Consider the following 15,376-nt stretch of genomic DNA (forward strand, 5'->3'; position numbering starts at 1 on the left):
TTCTGGTTAGTCAAAAGCCTAAGAAGCTAACTTAAGGTATGCGTTTCTTTATTTGGAGCAGGAATGTGGTTTTATTTCTGGGTACTATCAAGACTCTTTTTTGTTACTTTTAACTGTATATTTGACAAATCCAGGGATTTACCTTAGGCAGAGTTGTGTCCAGAGGTTTCAACTGTATTCTCATTGAGCTGTTTCTCTTTAACCTTGACTTTTCTTGATTTTTTTTCTGGGACAGAGATAGGTGGCTCCTGAGAACCTTGAGGATACCCCCAAAAGTAGAGGACCCACCTTTCCTGAGTCCATAGATTAAACCTCAGGAAATACGCATTTGGGTCTGCTTGCAACTAGGTGTTCTCTTGATTCAGGCACTTTTACAGTGGGTTTGACCAGCCTAGATCAATGAATCCCTCTCTACTCTTCCCTCCTCCACCAATTCTGCAGGTCTGAAAACAGAATCTCAAGGAATGATTCTCATACAAATCAGAAATCCTTTGAAAAGAAAATTGTGCTGAGATTTCTTTATGAAAATCTTTTCCCAAATTGTGCTCACATATATTTTCCAACTCTTTTAATCTCTTGGAGGTATCCTTTCTACTTCCAAGGTATCCTGTTAGTATTCTTAGAGTCTGGTTCAGGGACCCCTGGGGAGGTGACCAAGATTTTCCAGGTGATCATCATTTTGAAGCTTTTTTTTCAGAATACTGAGATTTGTCTTTGTCTCAGTTTCTTACAAGTGTTTGTGGACTTTTCCAGAGGCTATATGACATGTGATATCATGTAAGACTAAACACAGAGACAAATAGAGGGATCAAATTATCTTCTATTGAGCCAAACCCTTTTTTTTTTTTAAGATTTTATTTATTTATTTGAGAGGGAGAGAGAGCGAGCACGGAAGTAGAGAGAGAGAGAATGAGAAGCAGACTCCCCACTGAGCAGGAAACCCTATGGAGGGTTCGATTCTCAGGACTCTGGGATCATGACCTGAGCCTAAGGCAGATGCTTAACCAACTGAGCCACCCAGGAGCCCCTGAGCCAAACCTTTAAACAATTTGCAAATATGTAAAAGGTGTACACTGATCCCTATTTTTTTGTTTCAGACAATGCACTTTTTCCCCATAAGATGTGCTATTTATCTTAATGTGTATTGGATTTACTATCATTGTTAAATGAATAAGTATTTTTGAAAGTTTCATTTTTAAATCTTAAAATGGTAAATATCAGTAGACCCCCATTCTGTCTCAAAAATTTAAGAGTGTACCTTTTTTATGGCCTCCATTGAATACGTGGATTGTTCACAGAGTGTTTTCCACCAAAGCTCTTGGAACTCCAACATTTCCAGCCCTGGGATAGCCATGGAATCTGTTCTCAATTCCATTAGTGGCCGTTCTCTGCCAGGCCTTGAGAAACTCCTCTGGGCCCTGCAATTTAGTGTTCAGCCAATGACTCAAGTGGACCTCTATGCAGAGGCCTACAGATCATTCTTTAGACAGCACCCTCCTTTTCATTATCTCACCCTGTAAAGTCCGCACTGCAGATAGCCCTGAACTCTAATCATTGTTTTACCCAGTGAGAGCACTGCTCTCAGTTTGGGCTTCACTTCCATTTCCTGTGGTCTGGAAAGTGCCCACAGAAATAAAGTTGGGATAAACTAGGAGCTCATCTCATGTGTGGCCTTTCTCTAAATGATCACAGCTTAGTGCTCTCTGTTGCTCAAAGCCTGAAATCAGTTTCTTCATTTTTTTTTAAGTTTTACAGTAGTTTACAAGGTTAAAATAAGTGTAATACCCATTACTCTAAAAAGACCAAAATTGGAAGTTTTTAATTTTTCCTGTATTTAGGTGTTTCTTTACAAAAAGTGACTTACTGATGGTGAGATGAATGCTGAGACATAGCCAAGTATATCCATTTAAGATTTGGGGACAGATGAGAACTTAAGTATTTTATATCATCTTAAATAATTGCTTATATTTAATATATGTATAATTTAATAACATAATACATTTGTATACTTTAGAACTAAAAATGCATAGTTGGAAGTGTTATTTTTTTCCTAGCAGAAGTGTACTATCGAGAAATGTGGAACGTTTCCTATGGCGTTTGAGCTAATTTTGTGTGTGCGTGTCTGTGTGTGTGTGTGTGTGTGTGTGTGTGTGAAAATTATAATGGTTCAGGGTAAAAGAAATATTTATTTTAAGGAATTAAGCAAATCATTAAGGAAATATACTTTTGCATATACCCACTATGAGGAGAAATTGAGCAGTAATTTCTATAACCTTAGTCTGACAACTCTTATCAGGTGACTTATTCCATTATGAGGAGAGAATGAAGTAGTGAGGTTTCAGTTGAAGCAAGAATAGAAGTAGCTGCCACCATTTTTGAACTAGTACTAAGTGCTTGGCCCTGGGCAATAAAGGTATCCTGGCCTCCATTTTATAAATGTAGAGTTTGAAGCTAAGAGAGAATGCTTTGCTTCTGGTCATAAAGGAATAGATGCAGTAGTTAGGTTTGAACTGACATTTCTCTAACTCAGTGGCCATTTCTTACCAATTCACCAGACTTTCTTGGATTTGGACTATACACAGAACAGTTTTCTACCTATGAAGGTGTAGGACACCAATATGATTTTTTGAAGTGTTTCAAATGTCACAGTGCCTACCCTGGAGTTCATTTAAGCCCTAACTGATTTATAGTGAACTAGGGAAATTTCAAGTTGATATGAATTATGCAATCCTCAGTATAAGTGTGTGTGTGTGTGTATGTAGCATTAAATTTCTTTCAAGAAAGCTAAAGAAATTTCCCGCTGAGTAGGAAATGTTTACATTCTTCACATACTTGTGCATGGATTTCCAAATTGATGGCTATTTGCTTCAAAAGTAGACAGGAAATCAATCCTGGAAATTATTGTGTGTGTAGTTAAACTCCTTAAATTGTAAAATATTATTTCTTTCATCTCCTTTATGCTGTTTCGTTGCTATTTCATTCTTCATGGTAATAGAAAAATATTCAATGATATTGTAAACACATACTGACCTTTCAGATTTGTTCTCAGGTTCAGTGGCCATTGTTCAGGAGGCACTTGACTTTTTTACATCAGCCGGTCTCTTCCTCTTTGGGGAAGAAAATCAAGTCATGCTTTGTATTTTATGTTGTGTTATGTTTCCCTTCCAAAATGTGTCACTATGTAATGAAGACTTCTCTCTTTAAAGAAAAGCATGATACAGCAGTGGATCTGGGAAAGACTGCATGTTCTCAACTATGGTGGTGGGAACTAGTAATCCTTCTCTAGAGAACCAGAATAAATAGATGTTTCTAGTAAAAAGTAAGAGTGATGTTTGTAAGCTGCCCTCCCCCCGAATTCTGGACTCTTAGACCTAACTATTCATACAGAATTTCGCTTTTTATATATCAGTTCTCTACCAATTCTGGACATTTATATACTATGATCATATTTCTTAACATTGGTACATATTTTCTATTTACAATTTTTTATAAATCTAGTGAATTTTTAAGTAATTGTACATACGAAGAACATTCATATCAATAATAGAAATAGAAGAAAATGTGCTATAAGTGGAAAATAAATGCAAAAATATATATTTATACAAACATAAGTACACATAGATTTTAAATGTTCAGAAAATAAAAATAATAATATGTACCACCAGAAGTTTTAGGACCACATTTCTGAAAACTGTGACCCTCTGTTCCCTATTTTTTGAATTGAAATTACACTTCAGAGCCCTTACCACAGTTTCCATTATGAGTTTCCCCTGCTTTCTGAAAGTAGAGTGTTTCTATGAAAGCTTTCATAGCTCTGATGGCATAGGCAAAAAACAATTACCATTAGTTTATATAGAAAATTTTTGAACATTCTCAGACCCCAAAAATAACCTCTCTCAGACTTTGCCAATAGCTTAGGACACATCTTTTTAAGATGCCCAAAATAGGGATTCCTCTGTCTACCTTTGGCTCAGGTCATGATCTCGGGGTCCTTGGATCGAGCCCTGTGTCAGGCTCCCTGCTCCATAGGGAGCCTGCTTCTCCCTCTTCCTCTGCCTCCTGTTCCCCCTGCTGGTGCGTGCTCTCTCTCTCTCTCTCTCTCTCTCTCTCTCTGACAAATCAAACTTAAAAAAAATTGCCCAAGATAAACCAAGATAAACCAAAGTAAAGCACAAATGCTCTTAGACACAGTTCTATGTCAAAACTGCCATGGCTTGATGCGGAGTGTAGTTCCTGGGAACGAGCTTGGTGGTGTGTTCAGTGTGTGCACTGCCTTTATAACTACTAATACAGAATGAATACTGAACACTATTTGTGCTTTTTGCTGTCTTTCTTTTTTTTTTAATAAAAATGAAAATCCTCTTCAGATTCATGTACTCTGCTAATGTAGGTCTTTCCCAATAGTGAATTAGCATAATATGAACTTTCAAGAAACAAGGGGTATCTGTTTGTAGATGTCTATGGCCATGAACATATTTTCTGCCTTTGAGGAACCAGACTGAAAGCCCCTTAGACCTCCAGACATTGTTTCCGTTACCCTGCACTCCATTATATCCTTTACTGCATACAGGTATGCACTGTGTATTTAATTCCCGCTCAACAAATTGAACAGTTACACAGTGGTCTCCGGGAATGAGGTCCAGTGCAGCTTATGAGAACAGGATAGTGCAGAACAATAGGCTCAAGAAAAGGAACCAGTGATATCTGGGAAAAGTTATTTAAATATATAGAACTCGGGGTGTCTCTTTTTATTAAAAAGTACATTTAATACCCTTAACTGTGTATTGAGCATTTGGTCAATGTTCACGTATCTAATTCTCACAATAGCCCAAAGAAGAAAATAGGATTAGTACGTTCATTTTGTACATGAAGAAAGTAAGGTGGGGAGGGAAGTGAGTAATGTGCTGAAGGTTACTGAAGTAGGATATGGAGATTGGAGTTTTGAAAGCCAGATTCTGGACTCTCAATCACTACTCTATGCTGTATTTCTTGTTAGAGTATATGAAATTACCCATGTGAAAATATTTGGATTCTGTCATTCTATAGTTACTTGCTGTGATTTATGCATCATTTCATTTGTCTTCCATTTGCTGTGCAGAAATGTAGGTATTTCCTTTCCCTGAATTGGTGAAACTCAGATAAAGAGCATGCACTTATAGGAAATATAAAATTCTAAGTGTCCAATATATTTTTATATCATGTCACATAATGTGACATATTGGGCTGTTGTGGAATGTCAAGCACTGGCATAATATATGTCTTGGAAATGTAGAGTGACAGGTTGTCATTATAGCTGTTCCAAGTTTTTGTGATAATGGTGAACCCTGGAAAATTTCATTTTCTGGCTTTGCACATTGCCAACACTTTGACATTTCGCCTATGTTTTCCCAATGGGAAAGACAGAATTGAATTTAGCCAAACCTGATAATTTTCCTTAATGGAAATTTAAGGGACTAAGAATCCCACATTTGTGTATGGGCTCAATAATTTGAAGTGAATTATTTTCTATCTCTATCCCTAGGATGTAGAGGCAGATGAAGTAGTTTTTCACAGACCGGAATTGTACATATGAACATCTACTGATGGAGATCATTCAAATTATGAGTTAAGTGCAAATAGAGTTAAGTGCAAAATAGACCATATATTTAGCAAGCATCCCTTTCATCTGTTCACTAGGTGTCAGTGGCAAACCAGCCTCACCCCCCTCCCCAATCTGTACAACCAAAAATGTTTCCAGACTTTGCCAAAAAATTGCTTCCAGTTGACAATCACTGATTTTGAGAATGGACTCTCTGGTTGTTTTGTAATCTCCTAAAATTCATACCTTTACACATATTTTAAGACTTCAGATTTTTTTTTTTTTAGGATAATGTCTTATTAGCCACAATACCAAGCTTGCATTTCCAAGCATATTACAACAAAATAACTATTATGTATTTTCTACTAGCATTATCTCTTACAAATAAAATTAAGTTGTATCACTTGCAGACCCTTTGAGAAATGATGCATTCTTATCTCATTTTAAGGTTAATGAAAGTAATCTCTCCAATTATCAGTAATATAGAGACAAATATAGATAAATATAGAGCATTTTATCATTACATGGTGCTTTTATTTTTTTATTTTTTTAAACACGATCATTCCTTTTTTTTTTTTTTTAATTTCATTTATTTATTTATCAGAGAGAGAGAACACAAGCAGGGGGAGCAGCAGGCTTTCCACTGAGCAAGGAGCCCAAAGTGGGACTCGATCCCAGGACCCTGAGATCATGACCTGAGCCGAAGGCAGACGCTCAACCCACTGAGCCACCCAGGTGTCCCTACATGGTGCTTTTAAACTCAATATTTAATTTTCTCAGTAATTCGGAGGAAGGTTTTAATTTACCCATTTTATTGATTAATAAACAGAGACTTGAGGAGTAGCTTTTATCTATTTCTTGTGAGTTAGATCAGAAACTACCACCATTCTGAGTAATTTTAGGTGTGTAGAGTGGAGCCCAATATGGGCCTTAATCTCACAACCCTGAAATCATGACCTGAGTCGAAATCAACAGTTAAACGCTTAATGGACTGAGCCACCCAGGCACCCCTTGATGATTAAACTCTTAAGTAAAACTCTCTTCTCATGTATAAACTTTTTTCATATCCTAGAGAGTGGTGTGAAAGATGCATGCCCCTTTCTTTCTTCTCTTCTTCTATTTCTAAATCTATGTACCACTATTTCCTATTTTGATGTCACTGGTTTTCGTCTTGGGACCTCATGTCGACTGGACCATCTGTCTATAGCCCCTCAAGTGAGCTGCCCTAATTATGTTACATCAGGACAACTTGTGAAGCTCAAAATACCACTTTTCTAACCTTACAACTGATAAGCAGCATAAGCCATTCCCATTGCTATTCTCAGTCCTCTGTCTTAAATAGATGCATAGATCTCTAGGCTCTTAAGCATCTTCCAGTCCTGTTTACTTTGTAGTCAAGACCCCAGAAATTAGTCTTCCAGAATATGGCTCTTCAAGCCAGAATCCTCAAGGTGACAGTGCCTGTGTAACCTTGATATGAAACCTCCTACACTGTGTAATACTGTCATCTCAGGGAGAGCCACTATTCATTAGTTTAAATTGTCAGCTTTATGTTTCGGTAAAATAAATACACATTTTCCCTACAGTAATGACTTTTTTTTCTCACTTTGTGAAAGCTGCAGGGACCCTTGTTATCGAGAGATAATCATATTCTAGCAGTGCCACTTATTATGCCCAGTGAAAGTCCCAAGGATATGATTATCTCTTAATAACTCTAAAGCTTGTTATGTATCATGTTGTATTGTTGTTTACTTTGAGTGCGTGGGGGAAACCCATTAGTGATCTCTGTGGTTGATATTATTCGTTGGGATAATGATAAAAGAATCAAATGACCATTTGTTTGCTTGTAGCTAGACAGCACGATAAGTGCATCCCACTTCCCACTGAAAAATGTATTTAAATGTAATCCCTAGCTTAGTATTAGTTTAATAACCTGGATGTTAATACTAAATTAATATCAAGTGAAGCTAAAGGAAAGTTAGGAAATAAACGTGGATAATTTAATAACTCTGTGACCTTTACCTCCCACAGAAAATTCAGATTGGGTTTTAAAATCTGTGAAAGAAGTAAACACCCCTGAAAAAGAAGTACTCACCAATTCAGTGATGGAAAATGCCATTGATAATTTAAGTTAATTAGGATGGATGTAAGGAAATCCTCTTAAATATGCCTCTAGAATATAGACAGTAAATGAATTTTTCCCCTCTTACCTCATACCTTCCTTTCATGTTCAAAGAATGCAATAATTTTGGTTTCATTTATTGAATACCTTTTAAAGACCAGATAGTTGTCATGCATTCTCTCATTTTTTTATTTACTAGAACCTTGCAATACTGTTCCTGATTTTTAGATTGGGAAACTGAGACTGTAAGAGATTAAATAACTTGCTTGAGTTCTTGTAGAAGGAAGATGGCAAAGGTTAGCTTCAGATCTGATTTTAGAGTCCATTTGTTATCTACTGACTATTTAAAGGCGTGATATGAAGGATGATTACAATTATAGGACACTTGTAGCTGACAGTGATCTTGTACATGTGTATTATTAGGTAGACACAGGTCTGACCCTAATGAAAGGGAAAAAGTTTGCTAAAGTGATGAGACCACTGTCTTCCCTCCTTATCTTGCTTCCAATGTCTGTGAGAACTGAAAGAATTAGGAATTCCTCATCTGGTTTTTTTGTTTTGTTTTGTGTGTGTGTGTGTGTGTGTGTGTGTGTTTAGCATTTTCATTAGGACAATTTTCATACTCTTAACTGTCACTTGGAAAAGATTGTTTTGTTCTGAATAAGTATTTAACACACTTTTTATTTCTGAGGTATTTGGCAAGGGTCTAGATCAGGACTTCTGTTCTCCAAAGTAAAAATCCCTTTTTGACCCAGGATTTGCCAGCTGCTGTCTCTTTCTATTTGCATTTAACCAAGAAGCTGTGCAGTCATTAGTGGATTTCTGATTTCTTTGTTTTGTAATAAAGCCAATGCATTTCTGTTGACACCAACTGATATGTTCAAAACTCATAGACCCAATCATTCTGAACACAGGGAGATTCATCCATTCATTCATGCATTAATTTTCTGTCTACTCCTACATGTGACTTTCTGGAGTTTATAATAAAAGCCACAACTAAACATTAACCATAATTTAAAGGGTGTTATAATAGCAGATAAATTGTATAGATTTAACATTGGAAAATTTAATAAATTTTCAGTAATTTTAAAAGATAATTAAATATTTTGTGCATATTATAAACTGGGCACTGTTCTTTGCATGGATTATCTCATTCTGCCCTCCACAAAAACAATGTAAGGTAGATACATAATTATTAGGCTCTTTTTACGCATAAGGAAACAGAATTTAAAGAAAGTGAATAAAATGAAAGCCTTTCCTCATGTTCTTGTTCAGAGGAGGCTGTTACTCTATTGCCTCTAATGGATGCACAGTTTCTTTCCCTGCATAAAACAGGGCAAAAGTAGCCAAGAACAATGCATGTATCTTTATCCCTTTATAAGGAATGGTATTGTGTATCTACCTACCTTATTCATCTCTTGAGTGTGCTGGCTGCATTTAAGATGAAAAGTTTTAACTAAATCACTTTCCCCCTGGTAAGAATATGGCTGTTCAGGGGCGCCTGGGTGGCTCAGTGGGTTAAGCCGCAGCCTTTGGCTCAGGTCATGATTTCAGGGTCCTGGGATTGGGTCTCGCATTGGGCTCTCTGCTCGGCAGGGAGCCTGTCTCCCCCCCCCCCCCGACTGCCTCTCTGTCTACTTGTGGTCTCTGTCTGTCAAATAAACAAATAAAATCTTAAAAAAAAAAAAAAAAAGAATATGGCTGTTCAACATTTTTTTTTCCAGTGGAAAGTAAGTAATTCCTAATTATAAAATCAAGAACTTCTCATTACCTATCTAAGCATCATTAGAAGTTTCCTTTTAAGAGCAGTCAAGAAAACATATGGTAGAAATGGAATTATTTTTTTCAAATATTTTATTTATTTGTCAGAGAGAAAGAAAGAGAGCCCAAGCAAGGGGAACAGCAGGGAAAAGCAGAGGGAGAAATAGGCTTCCCACTGAGCAAAGGAGGCTGATGTGGGACTTCCAATGACCTGAGCCAAAGGCAGACACTTAACTGTCTAAGCCACCCAAGCATCCCAGATGCAGAATTAATTTTTAAGTTACATGTCCCTTACTTAGTTTTTTATTTGGATCCTTTCATTCACTCAGCACATATTTAAGGAATACTTGTTTTAGACTAGATTGTACAAAGCTCTACAACTTTAAACTGAAGAATAAGACAAAACAGATACATATAGTCCTACAAGAAAAGATACGTGTTTGTGTATGGGGTGGGTGGTAAGCACACTGTGATTATTGTCATACTAGAAACCTGTTGAATGTAACAGGACAACGAGATTCATTACAATCCTGAAATGCTATGATTGTGTAAAGAGGATTATTTCAAAAATAATACTCTGATTTTTTTTAAAAAATTGAAATATAGTTTATGTGTAATATATTAGTTTCAGGTGTATAACATAATGATTTCATAATTGTATACATTACAAAATGATCACCATAAATCCTGTTATCACAAAAAGTTATTTTAAGATTTTATTTATTTATTTGACAGACAGAGATCACAAGTAGACAGAGAGGCAGCCAGAGAGAGAAAGGAGGAAGCAGGCTCCCTGCTAAGCAGAGAGCCCGATGCGGGGCTCAATCCCAGGACCCTGAGATCATGACCTGAGCTGAAGATCATGACCTGAGCTTTAACCCACTGAGCCACCCAGGCGCCCCCACAAAAAGTTATTTCGATATTATTGACTATATTCACTAAGGTGTATTTTTCATCCCCATGGTTTATTTACTTCATAATTGGAAGTTTATACCTTTTAATCCCTTTAACCTATTTCACTTAATCCCCTATCCCCTTTGGCAAACAGCAAAACCCCAATATTACCTTATACCAGTCAGAATGGTTATTATCAAAAAAGACAATAAATAATAATAAATAACAAATGTTAAAATGAGAAATTTTGGTGAGTGTGTGGAGAACAGGAAACCTTTGTGCCCTATTAGTGGGAATGTCAATTGGCGCTGCCACTATGGAAAACAGTATAGAGTTTCCACAAAAAAATAAAAAACAAAAAAGAAAAGTGCCATATGATCCAGTATTTCCCTTCTGAATATTTCCGTGAGGAAAAAGAAAACGCTGATTTGAAAAGACTTACGTGCCCGTATGTTTATCGCAGCGTTATTTACAGTAACCAAGATTCTGAACCAAACTAAGTGCCCGTCAACAGATGTTTGGTTGGATAAGATGTGTGTGTGTGTATGTATGTATGTATGTGTGTATATATATATATACACACACACACACATATATATATGCATTGGAATATTACTCAGCCATAAAGAATGAAATCTAGCCATTTGTGACAACATTAATAGACCTAAAAGGTATTATACTAAGTGAAATATGTCAGACAAAAGAAAGACAAATACCATATGACTTCATTTATATTTAGAATCTAAAACACACAAAAAAAGGCAACAAAAAGAGAACAGACTGAACTATACATAGAAGAGTCTATTATGTTTTTACATTTATTTTGATGATGTATATTTGTTTGAGTGGTGTGGCTGAGTAGAGTAGTAGCTTGATTTGTCAGCAAATACTGTGAAGTTAGGGATATTTTTCTGTTTATTTTCCCAGTAACTATTTTTAGAATAAGTAAATGAATATAAATATAAAATCTGTTGGTCTATAATAGTAAGAAACAGCTGAGTATGAATCATATTTATGAGCCAAGAAAATTTGTATACGTAGATTTTCTTGCAAATAATGTTGTGGGGTGATTTTTCTTGTTTCTTTATATTGCTCATCTATATGTCTTCCTCAGTTCCTTTAGGCACGTAGCTGGGACTTCATATTACCCACAGAAAGCTTGCTTTCAGTGGCCTCATTTCTTAACCAACAATCATTTAGTTGCAATTTGTAGAAATGTACCCTAGTTCACATAAAGAGAAGGGCTGTTGAAACCATATGTCAGTCAGTAATTGCAGTCTAAGAACAGAAAACTGGGTAAAACCTGACCCTAGAGGGACTTGAAAAGGCAGGAGTTATGGCTACTTGTCACCCCTTTTACTTTTAATACTTCATTTCTCATGGGGATTAGGATTCAGTATGTATGTTATCCCAACCCTAGTTTTTCCAGAATGTCTTTTCATTCTCTGATTTCTCAACACATAAGTTTCTTTTACAGTAATTCTTCCTGTACTTGCCTTGAATTCTCAGTGGTGCAGTTTAGAATCTCTGAGAGAGAATCCTATTAGGCTTAATGTGGGTCAAGCATTCCTCCTTGTTCAATCACTTAGATTTAATTACACAGTACATAGGGCAGTCCTTTCCAGGAGCTATGGATGGGCTAAAATTTTTAAGGGGCAAATGATTCAGAGACCTTCTTGGGATCAGTCCCAGATATTCCTGCTTACTTTTCCAACCCTTCCAACCTGCCTTCCATTCTTTTGGGTGTTGTTCTTTGCTCTGTGACAGCTAACAAATCAGATAAATGTATTATTGATGTTAACCCATCTCACACGTAATTTCTTTTGGCCAGTGTTCCCTCTGGGAGCAATTCCAAAAATCAAATGGATGAATTTAATGCTAAATATTTTACTTTATAAAAAATTTTTAAAAGATTATTTATTTACTTGAGAGAGAGAGTGTGTGCCCCCACAAGAGCAGGAACAGAGAGAGGCAGAGGAAAAGGAGAAGCTGACTCCCCGCTGAGCAAGGAGCCCTAACTGGGCCTCCATCCCAGGACCCCAAGATCATGACCTGAACCTAAGGCAGATTCTTAACTGACTGAATCACCCAGGTGCCCCTAATGCTAAATATTTTAGACAGTGGGAAAATATTTGGTAGGATATATTGCTTTTCAGTGCTGAGTTTACTTTTTTTTATGTATAATCCTTCTTCATGAAACTATTTATGATAAGAATCTTTCACCACTGTTATTATAATGTTACTACTGGTGTGCCATATGCCAGGTAGAAGATTGAATACCTAAATTGCATTATGTCATTTAATTTTCGGTTGTTCTTTGAGGCTGAATAATGCTGTTGTCCCCACTTTACAGGGGAAATTGAGGCTTATGTTAGTTAATGAATTGCTCAAGTTTACATGGCAAGTAAATAATTGAGCCATTATCCCATCTTCGGCAGCTCTCTGTTCCAAACTTGTGCTTTTAAAAAAGAGGAACATGATTATTATCTAATAAATAAAATTGAAACCTAAGTTTTCATTTCAAATCTATATCCTTCACTGCACAAGTATGATATCTACTTGCATTCTGTGAAGAATATTTTTTGTACACATGTATATATATGTGTGTGTGTCAAGTTTTAGTAATACTTGAAAAGAAAGAATGAACCCTTGGTCATAGTTGTGGTTTTTGTTTTTTCTGGTTTATTATCATTGTTTAGCAGTTGTTAATGATGTGTAAGCTAGAGTTGCAAGAGATGCCAATAGTTATACATAGAACTTTGCATTCTTATCCATGGCTATCCCTAATGTAACAAAAAGTTAGATTTTGAGGTACATACTGAACTTTTGTAGCCAACTCACATACATAGAGCCTGTGACCGACCACAGTAACATAAAACAAATGGTGATTTATTTGTGATTTATTATTAACTTGAATATGGGATTTTTGTCTATTCCATAAGAAATGTTTCATTTGTCATAATCATATGTGGCACTTTATTTATTTGGGGGGAATATATAAGGAAAGACATTAAAAAAAGATAAATTACATTTCTGGATATATTAACAATATAAAGAAGGCCTATTTGGTCCTTACCTTCTGGACATTATTGATATTAACTTGAAAGTAAAGGTAGTTAGGTGCTTAAAAATGGATGAATTATTATGATACCCAGCAGGGGCCACTGTAAACTTAATAAGTGATAATGTATTTATGGCTAATCAGGAAAATACAATATTTCTATCCTAATAAATTATACTATATTTAAATGTAAATTAGATTAGATTTGTGTAAAGATATTTCTGAGTGACCAATCTATATTGAACTACATAAAAAATTTAAATTATAAACAATTATAAGACAGTTATTTTGTTCAGAAGTAAAGTTATCTACAATAGAAACTTGGTTACAAGATATATACATATACATAAACATGAAGGTATGAATATATGCATTTATTCTCTGTAGTATTATATATATATTTTTTTCCTTAGAGGGAAACAGTATTGCTTCAGGGGAAATTACTCTCAGGCACAGAATTATTTTGCAATTAAAGTTTAACTTGGTGGCTTTAAGAGAAGATATAATACCATATTTATGGAAAGAGTGTTTTGTTTTTGTTATTGTTAGTCTCATTTTCCATATTCATACGTCTGGCAAAAACCACCAGATATTTTCTAGTTCATTGTTCATCTTTTCATTATTTTATAAGCTTTTATAATATAGTTTCTTTAGAAATTGTCTTTTTTATTGAATCTGAATATCACAAAATATCACAGTCTCCTAGAGCCATTATACTAACAAAGAAAGGCTTGAGTGGTGAATAGACTTGTCAAAAGTCACACAGCTAGTGGGAGACAAAGCAGAGAAAGGAACCTGGCATCCTGGCTCCTAATCTGGGCAATTCTATCAAGCTGGAAATTCATACTGACCATATTTAATTTTCTTTTCCTCCTAATTTAATTTTAGAATGCCAATAGTAAAGTATCAGCTTCCCATAGCTTATTTATACTTGAAAATTATATTTATTTCTATATTTTTAATTTTATTCTAGGGATCTTTGATATAAAATACCTCCAACAATATGTGGTCCGAAGAACTGCCCTAAAAGGTAAGCGTCCCACAAGGGAAGATTGTCTTTATTTCACTTTACCTTTGGTTAGCATCCTTAGTTTTTATGGAAACAGTGAGATCTATTGCTTACAGACTGATGCTATGAGATCATTTTTAGTGTTTTTCTGAAGGTTGAAGTTAATGAAGATAGTGAAATCAAGTAAATTAGGACTTGACAATAGGAAATTGAGACCTTTCCCAAGTCTCTCTGGAGAAGATACTTGTGGTAGCTGTTCTGTGGCTCAGATTAATTTGATAATTGAAAAACTTTTGAATTTGGCATCATGGAAAGAGTATTGGGAATAAAGTAAAAGTTGTCGCACTTTTACCAAGTGATTTTATAGGAAAAGACATTTTATCAGTCAAATCAACACAAATATTGAGTTACTAGATCCTACATATATTCAGGTCTTAAAATTGAAGCCTTTTAGGGTTAAAGCACAAGCAGTATTACTCATGATCTATGATATATGCAAATTTTTTCCTTCATAAAATATTCAGATCCAATAAAGTGAAATACCTGTTTTTATTTCCTAAGGCTGCTATCACAGTACCATGAACTGGGTGACTGAAAACAACAGCCGTTTATTTTTGTCATAGTTCTGTAGTTTAGAAGTCTGAAATGGAAGTGAAGTCACAGTCCTACTCTCTGAAGGCTCTAAGGGAGGAATCCATCCTTGAGTCTTCTAGTTTCTGGTAGTTGGCAACAGTATGTGGTCTTTGTTGGCATGTAATGGCTTCATTCAGATCCCTCTGTCTTCACATAGATTTCTTCCCTGTGCACCTCTGTCCAAACTTGTATTTGTAATAAGGACACCAGACATTGGATTCAGGGCCCAGTCTAATCTAATGCAATCTTGGGATGGTGGTGGAGGAGATCTCATTCCATTGATACACATAAAATAAAGTGCCAACTCATTTTAAAAGT

At 35.7% G+C, this 15,376-nt stretch overlaps 1 protein-coding gene across 3 annotated transcripts in view; it reads left to right on the top strand.

Moving 5' to 3' along the window:
* CNTN4 (contactin 4) overlaps positions 1 to 15,376 on the top strand; it is a 917,793-nt gene that overhangs the window by 218,845 nt on the left and 683,572 nt on the right. For all 3 annotated transcript variants that reach the window (XM_032867432.1, XM_032867434.1, XM_032867431.1), the window contains exon 2: positions 14,390 to 14,446. The gene's annotated coding sequence lies outside the window, so the exon portion shown is untranslated. The remainder of the gene's footprint in view (positions 1 to 14,389; positions 14,447 to 15,376) is intronic.

The sequence above is a fragment of the Lontra canadensis genome, unplaced genomic scaffold (assembly GCF_010015895.1).
Source record: "Lontra canadensis isolate GAN:19392208 unplaced genomic scaffold, GSC_riverotter_1.0 scaffold34, whole genome shotgun sequence".
Taxonomy (NCBI): domain Eukaryota; kingdom Metazoa; phylum Chordata; class Mammalia; order Carnivora; family Mustelidae; genus Lontra; species Lontra canadensis.